Here is a 9,012-nt window from a genome sequence, read left to right as displayed (position 1 = left end):
GAAAGTCTTTTTTACTCAGATTATTTGCACCGCTGATTTTTCATACCCGTTTATTGAAAATTAAGAGATGATTCTGGATTAACTGGTAAAGACTCTGTCGGAACCTGACAACACATGTATGTCGCACACTCACACTCTCTCTTTGCCTAACAGAGACTACTGAGAAAAAAAATGGTCTCGTTCAATTTTACTCCATATGAAATCGACGTAGGTTCATATGCTGACCATTACAGTCATCGCAATTGCATATTCTTTTCCAAAATCAATTATACATAGGTTCATATGGAGTTCTTGGATTTTGATTAAACTTTCTTGCCGAGACTTTCCTCTCCTATGGTATAACTTATTTTCATAAAATCTCCAGAATACAACAGTTAATGAAGAATATGTCAAAGATAAAGGTAAGAATGGAAACTAAATAATATCTAATTTATTACACTCGGAGCGGGAGAAGAGTAGACACTCAGACTAGTACGAAAACGAGTAAATAGCTGTCGTGGAAGGCCCTTGGTAAAGATATCAGCATATTGATTTTCCGAGGGGATGTGTAAGACATGAATGTCACCAATACGAACACGATAACGTACGAAATGTATATCAATCTCCACATGTTTGGTGCATTGATGTTGAACAGGATCACCGGACATATAGACTGCACTGATGTTATCACGGTATACAATAGTGGAACGCCGTATAGGTAGATGTATCTCAAGGAGTAAGTTGCGAAGCCGAGTAGTTTCAACAACTGCACTGGCAACTCCCCGATATTCATCTTCAGCACTTGAGCGAGAGACAGTTGCTTCACGCTTAGAAGACCAGGAAACTAGGTTCTCACCCAGAAATATGCAGTAGCCAGAAGTTGACCGACGAGAATCCGGACACCCCGCTTAATTGACATCGGAATATGTAGTTAATCCATAAATTGTAGAATCATATAGGAACAAACCATGATCAAGAGTACCCTAAAGATAACGAAGGATCCGCTTAAGGATGGGTGGGTGGGGGTTCTGGTATGGTCACCGAGTAGTTGGACTGGGTTAATGCTTCAATTTTAAAAAGTCAAAAAATCTTATTAAAAGTGACAAGAACATCTTTCAGGAAAAAAAATAAAGTTACACAGGTTGTCATTATTCAGACAACATCAATAAATAAAATCGACTGAAAGGGAAAGTTTTTGTTACTCAGATTATTTGCACCACTGAATTTTCATACCGGTTTATTGAAAATTAAGAGATGATTCTGGATTAACTGGTAAAGACTCTGTCGGAACCTGACAACACATTAAGTCGCACACTCACACACTCTCTTTGCCTAACAGAGACTACTGAGAAAAAAAATGGTCTCGTTCAATTTTACTCCATATGAAATCGACGTAGGTTCTTATGCTGGCCATTACAGTCATCGCAAGTGCATATTCTTTTCCAAAATCAATTATACATAGGCTCATATGGAGCTCTTGGATTTTGATTAAACTCCCTTGCCGAGACTTTCCTCTCCTATGGTATAACTTATTCTCATAAATTCTCCAGAATACAACAGTTAATGAAGAATATGTCAAAGATAAAGGTAAGAATGGAAACTGAATAATATCTAATTTTTTACACTCGGAGCGGGAGAAGAGTAGACACTCAGACTAGTACGAAAACGAGTAAATAGCTGTCGTGGAAGGCCCTTGTTAAAGATATCTGCATATTGATTTTCCGAGGGGATGTGTAAGACATGAATGTCACCAATACGAACACAATAACGTACGAAATGTATATCAATCTCCACATGTTTGGTGCATTGATGTTGAACAGGATCACCGGACATATAGACTGCACTGACGTTATCACGATATACAATAGTGGAACGCTGTATAGGTAGATGTAGCTCAAGGAGTAAGTTGCGAAGCCGAGTAATTTCAACAACTGCACTGGCAACTCCCCGATATTCAGCTTCAACACTTGAGCGAGAGACAATTGCCTCACGCTTAGAAGACCAGGAAACTAGGTCATCACCCAGAAATATGCAGTATCCAGAAGTTGACCGACGAGAATCCGGACACCGCGCTCAATCGTCATCGGAATATGCAGTTAATCCATAAATTGTAGAAGCATATAGGAACAAACCATGATCAAGAGCACCATGAAGATAATGAAGAATCTGCTTAAGGGTGGATGGGTGGGGGTTCTGGTATGGTCACCGAGTAGTTGGACTAGGATAATGCTTCAATTTTAAAAAGTCAGAAAATCTTATTAAAAGTGACAAGAACATCTTTCAGGAAAAAAATTAAAGTTACACAGGTTGTCATTATTTAGACAACATCAATAAATAGAATCGACTGAAAGTTTTTGCTACTTAGATTATTTGCACCGCTGAATTTTCATACCGGTTTATTGAAAATTAAGATATGATTCTGGATTAACTGGTAAAGACTCTGTCGGAACCTGACAACACATGTAAGTCACATACTCACACACTCTCTTCGCCTAACAGAGACTACTGAGAAAAAAATGGACTCGTTCAATTTTACTCCATATGAAATCGACGTAGGTTCATATGCTGGCCATTACAGTCATCGCAAGTGCAGATTCTTTTCCAAAATCAATTATCGACATAGGCTCATATGGAGCTCTTGAATTTTGATTAAACTCCATTGCCGAGACTTTCCTCTCCTCTAGTATAACTTATTCTCATAAAATCTCCAGAATACATCAGTTAATGAAGAATATGTCAAACATAAAGGTAAGAATGGAAATTGAATAATATCTAATTTATTACACTCAGAGCGAGAGAAGAGCAGACGCTCAGATTAGTACGAAAACAGGTAAATAGCTGTCGTGGAAGGCTCTTGGTAAAGATATCATCATATTGAATTTCCGAGGGGATGTGTAAGACATGAATATCACTAATACGAACATGATAACATACGAAATGTATAACAATCTCCACATGTTTGGTGCGTTGATGTTGAACAGGATCACCGAACATATAGACTGCACTGACGTTATCACGATATACAATAGTGGAACGCCGTAGAGGTAGATGCATCTCAAGGAGTAAGTTGCGAAGCCGAGTAGTTTCAACAACTGCATTGGCAACTCCTCGATATTCAGCTTCAGCACTTGAGCGAGAGACAGTTGCCTCACGCTTAGAAGACCAGGAAACTAGGTCGCCACCCAGAAATATACGATAGCCAGAAGTTGACCAACGAGAATTCGGACACCCCGCCCAATCGTCACCGGAATATGCAGTTAATCCATAAATTGTAGAAGCATATAGGAACAAACCATGATCAAAAGTACCCTGAAGATAACGAAGGATCCGCTTAAGGTCCTGCATGTGAGGTTCCCTAGGATCATGCATAAACAAACATATCTACTGAACTGCATAGAGTTGTCCAGACTAGTGAAGGTAAGGTACTGTAGAGCCCAAGCATGGATTCAGTATAGAGTAGGATCCTGGATTGCAGGACCAGATGCTGCAGTGAGTGTAGAATGAGTATCAACCGGTGTGGCCATGGGATTACAATTTCTCATGGATGCACATGAAATGATATCCTGCGTGTAAACTGACTGAGACAAGTAGAGGCCTGAAGATGAGCAGTGAACAGATATACCCAAAAAATGATGCAGCGGGCTAATGTCAGTCATGGAGAACTCCCGTTTCATCAATGTAATTAATTTGCAAAGAAGTTTATCAGTATTTGCTGTTAAAATAATATCATAAACCTATAGGAGTAAGTATGCCGTCTCAGATCCGGATTGGTAGACGAACAAAGTGGGATCACATACACTACCCTGAAAGCCATAATTAGTAATAAACTTGGAAAAACGCTGAAACCACGCACGAGGTGCCTGCTTTAGACCATAAAGCGACCGACGTAGTCGACATACATAATCAGGGTGATCAGGGTTAACAAAGCCCGGAGGCTGATGCATATAAGCTGTCTCAGTCAAATCCCCGTGGAGATAGGCATTCTTGACTTCTAGCTGATGTATAGGCCAAGAACCGGAAGCAGCAATAGTAAGCACAATACGAATAGTAGCCGGTTTGACAACCGGACTAAACGTTTCAAAAAAGTAAACTTCAATCTGTTGGGATTCACCATTCACAACTAGGCGTGCCTTGTGACGATGTAAGGAACCATCGACATGAAATTTATGGAGAAAAATCCACATGGAATGTATAACATGTGCATCACGTGGCCGCGTAACTATTTCCCAAGTATTAGTTTCCAATATGGCATTGGACTCATCTAGCATAGCCACATTCCAGTTAGGGACCCTAAGAGCATATAAGTGAGAACGAGGCAATGGAGAGACCTTATGAGTCTGGACATGGAGATTGAGTTTGTGATTGGGGAGGAAAATACCACGGGAGGCCCGAGTAACAGGATGAGTGGAGGGCATGATGGGTGGTTCTGTAACAGTAGATGTATGCATAAGACTTGGAACTTGAGAGGCCTGAATAGGAGAAGCAGACGGGATAGGAACTGTAGACTGTTCAGAGGGAACAACGGGGACCGGACTAGTAGAAGGAATAACGAAAGGAGTAGTAGACACTGTAGGTTTGCGCCTGTGGTAAGGACTGTAGGGAATAAGGGAATTGTTGGCAGCATATGATGAAGTTGTGGGTGCTGCTGACGGGTAAGCAAGATTATCATTTATAGAGTGGTGGATATGAGAGGATTCGACATCTGTAGGACCAGCGGGAGTGGTGGTTACGAACTGGAAAATGGTTTCGTCAAAGGTGACATGACGAGAGATGATGATTTTATGGGTGGCTAGATCGAGACAACGATAACCACGATTGTTGATAGGAAAACCAAGGAAGACACATTTAGTGGAACGAGGATCAAGTTTGTGAGGTATAGTAGAGGAAATATTTGGATAGCAAAGAAAACCAAATATACGAAGGTGATCATATGTAGGTTGGCGTCCATAGAGAGCAAAAACGGGAGAACAAAAGTGAAGAATTTTGGTGGGAAGAATATTTTGAAGATAGACGGCCATGTTAAGACAGTTAGCCCAATATTTTGGGGGAATGGAGGACTGAAACATAAGATTACAAGTAATGTCATACGCTCAGCCTTGCCGTTTTGTGAGGAAATCTGTAGGCAAGAGAAACGGAAAACAAAACCATTTGCTTGAGCAAAATTATGAAAAGAAGAGTTATCAAATTCACGACCCAAGTCATTGAAAACTATTGATGTCACGCTGGAATTGAGTTTTAACAAAAGAGTGGAATTCCAAGAATTTGGTATAAACCTGAGATTTGAACTTTAAAGGACAAACCCATAAGATAATATCGGAAACCCGTCTCGACTCGTAATGGACATGTCCATAATTCACTATGAATAATATCAAATGGTGCAATTATTTGAATTAGACTCAGAAAATGGTAATCGAACATGTTTGCTAACTTGACAAGAATGACACATTTGAGAGCATGAACTTTTCTTACATGAAATAAAATATTTGCTACGTAGGACATCTAAGATAACCTTGCCAGAACGGCCAAGACGGTTATGCCTAACATCTGGCGAACAAACAATAAACGAGATAGGTTGAGGCAGGGACGTAGTGGGAGGAGGTACGACATACTTGGTGATAGGATAGAGATCTTCGAAACTATCACATCGTAGGATAGTCTTCTTCGAAATCAGATCCTTCACAGAGAAACCAGACGGGTCAAACTCAACAAACACATGATTATCAGTGGCGAACTTACGAACATACACTAAGTTTTTGATAATGTCAGGAACAACAAGGGTGTCTTTGAGCTGAAGAAGACGAGAAGGAAGGTGTATGAACTTGGTACCACTAGCCGTAACTGGAATTGTATTGACATTTCCAACTAGAATAGAACGTACATTGCTAGAGTTGAAAACATTATGTAGCTGTTTGAGGGTGAAAATGATTTCTGCTGATTTTGGTAATTTCGGGTGTGTAGGTGAGAAATGAGTTTAAACCTTAAACAATGTACTGCAAGGGAGTACTTTAGATTCGAGAAATCAATCTGTACAAATCCATCCTAAACCAAGAAATGGCCATTCCAGACTTGCTTATGTCACAAAGTGAAGGAGAAGGGTTGGTTTTGGGGAGGGAAGCGAAGAGAGTGTTGAGACCAGAATAGTTGATTCTGGAAGAGTAGTTGTTTCACGACTTGTATCAGAAAGTGGGAAGCTAACAGATGGAAAGCTAGCAAATATTTTCTCAGTGTTGTATCCTCCTGACCTGAACTTGTTGTTCGGTGGAAATAGGTAAGACCTATTTATACAAGTCGAAGTGAAACATACTCTGGTCTCGTAATAAATGAAAAACGGATGAGTAAATGGGAGGAGGTGGTAACCGGTAACGCCTGGAATTGATGTTCAATAAAAGAAAGTGTTTCACCATTACTCCCTGTATTTACTAACCGTCTCATCCTTATGACACTGTCTTATAACGGGCATAATGTACGCCGCACGCTGTAAACCGCCAAACCAATACCCAATGAGCATCCCCCAGTTTGTGACATGTGTTGATGTCTCGAGTGTTTTCGTGGAAAACATGTAGCATGTTGTTGTTCGGAAAGTTGATCTTGGGAGACTTTCCGGCTCGGTGGTGACCTTCGACGGTCGAGATTTTGCATCTTGAGAGGAAGGGTAATCGTTGATTATTGCAACCCTTCGTTTGGTAGCCAGTGGAATGAAATCATGGCCGGTACGGCTTTAATATGGCCTAGTTTAGGCGCGGCCAAAAGTTAGGGTTTTAGTTTTGTTTGGGCGCAACCAAACTAGGGCTTGGCGTCGGGCCAAAGGTTTCCATGCGTTAGCTGGTAACCTTGGACGGCTAAGATCTGCATCTTAGATGGAAAAGTGGCAGTTGATCTTCGCAAGCGTTTTTTTTGGTAGCCGCATAGGGAATGTCGGCATGGTATGGCGCGTCAAGGTGGTTGGCATGCCATTGGCACATGTGGCATGGCTGGCATTCGTTGGCGCGGTTCGGGCGTGGCCAAAACAAAGGTTTTGGCGTTGGGCCTAAGGTTACCATGCGTTGGTTGGCGACCTTGGATGGCTAAGATTTGCATCTTAGATGGAAGGATGGTCGTTGATCGTCGCCAACCTTTGTTTTAGTTACCACATAGGGATGGCCGACATGGTATGGCGCGGCAAGGTGGCTGGCATGCCATTGGCACATGTGGCATGACCGACATGCCTTGGAGCGGATTGGGCGTGACCAAAACTAGGCTTTTGGGCCAAAGGTTACCATGCGTTGGTTGGCGAACTTGGACAGCTAAGATTTGCTTCTTAGATGGAAGGATGGCCGTTGATCTTCGCAAGCCTTTGTTTTGGTAACCGCGTAGGGAGGGCCGGCATGGTATGGCGCGGCAAGGTGGATGATATGCCATTGGAACATGTAGCATGGCCGGCATGCCTTGGCGCGGTTTGGGCGTGACCAAAACTAGGGTTTTGGGCCAAAGGTTACCATGCGTTGGTTGGCGACCTTGGACGGCTAAGATTTGCATCTTAGATGGAAGGATGGTCGTTGATCGTCGCAAGCCTTTGTTTTGGTAACCGCATAGGGAAGGCCAGCATGGTATGGCGCGGCAAGGTGGATGGCATGCCATTGGCACATGTGGCACGACCGACATGCCTTGACGCGGTTTGGGCTTGACCAAAACTAGGGTGTTGGCGTTGGGCCAAAGGTTACCATGTGTTGGTTGGTGAACTTGGACGGCTGAGATTTGCATCTAAGATAGAAGGGTGTCCGTTTATTGTCGCACGCCTTCGTTTTGGCAGCCGTGAAGGGAAGGCCTGTATGGCATGGCTTAGGCGCGGCAAGGTGGATGGCGAGGCATGCCATTGGCACATGTGGCATTGTTGGCATGCCTTGACGTGGTTTAGGCATTGGGACAAAGGTTACCATGCGTTGGTTGGTGACCTTGGACGGCTGAGATTTGCATCTAAGATGGAAGGGTGGTCGTTGATTGTCGCACGCCTTCGTTTTGGCAGCCGTGAAGGGAAGGCCAGCATCGCATCGATTAGGCGCGGCAAGGTGGATGGCGCGGCATGCCATTGGAACATATGGCATGGTCGGCATGCCTTGGCGTGGTTTAGGCGCGACCAAACTAGGGTTTTGGCGTTGGGCCAAAGGTTACCATGCGTTGGTTGGTGACCTTGAACGGCTGAGATTTGCATCTAAGATGGAAGGATGGTCGTTGATTGTCGCACACCTTCGTTTTGGCAGCCGTGAAAGGAAGGCTGGCATGGCATGGCTTAGGCGCGACAAGGTGGATGGCGCGGCATGCCATTGGCACACGTGGCATGGTCGGCATGCCTTGGCGTGGTTTAGGCGCGGCCAAACTAGGGTTGGGCCATAGGTTACCATGCGTTGTTTTGCGACCTTGGACGGCTAAGATTTGCATCTAAGATGGAAGGGGGGCCGCTGATCATCGCACGCCTTCGTTTTGGTAGCCGCATAGGAAGGGCCAGCATGATATGGCGCGACAAGGTGGTAGGCATGTAATTGGCACATGTGGCATGGCATGCCTTGGCGTGGCCAAAACTAAGGTTTGGGACAAAGGTTACCATGCGTTGTTTGGCGACCTTGGACGGATAAGATTTGCATCTAAGATGGAAGGGTGACCGTTGATCATCGCACGCCTTCGTTTTGGTAGCCGCATAGGGAAGGCCGGCATGGTATGGCGCAGCAAGGTGGTTGGCATGCCATTGGCACATGTGGTGCGGCTGGCATGGTTGGCATGCCTTGGCGCGGAGATGCGGCTCGCATGGCACGACATTGGCGTAGTGGTGCGGCGAGCATGGTTGGCATGCCTTGTCGCGGAGGTGCGGCTAGCATCGCATGCCATTGGCGCAGTGGTGCGGATGGCATGGTTGGCATGCCTCGGAGCGGAGATGTGGCTGGAATGGTATGCCATTAGCACGGTGGTGTGGCTGGCATGGTTGGCATGCCTTGGAGCGGTGACGTGGATGGCATGGCCTGCCATTGGCGCAGTGGTGCGGCTGGCATGGTTGGCATGCCT

This window comes from Papaver somniferum, chromosome 11, assembly GCF_003573695.1.
Source record: "Papaver somniferum cultivar HN1 chromosome 11, ASM357369v1, whole genome shotgun sequence".
NCBI classification, from domain to species: domain Eukaryota; kingdom Viridiplantae; phylum Streptophyta; class Magnoliopsida; order Ranunculales; family Papaveraceae; genus Papaver; species Papaver somniferum.
This window is presented reverse-complemented; position numbering follows the sequence as displayed.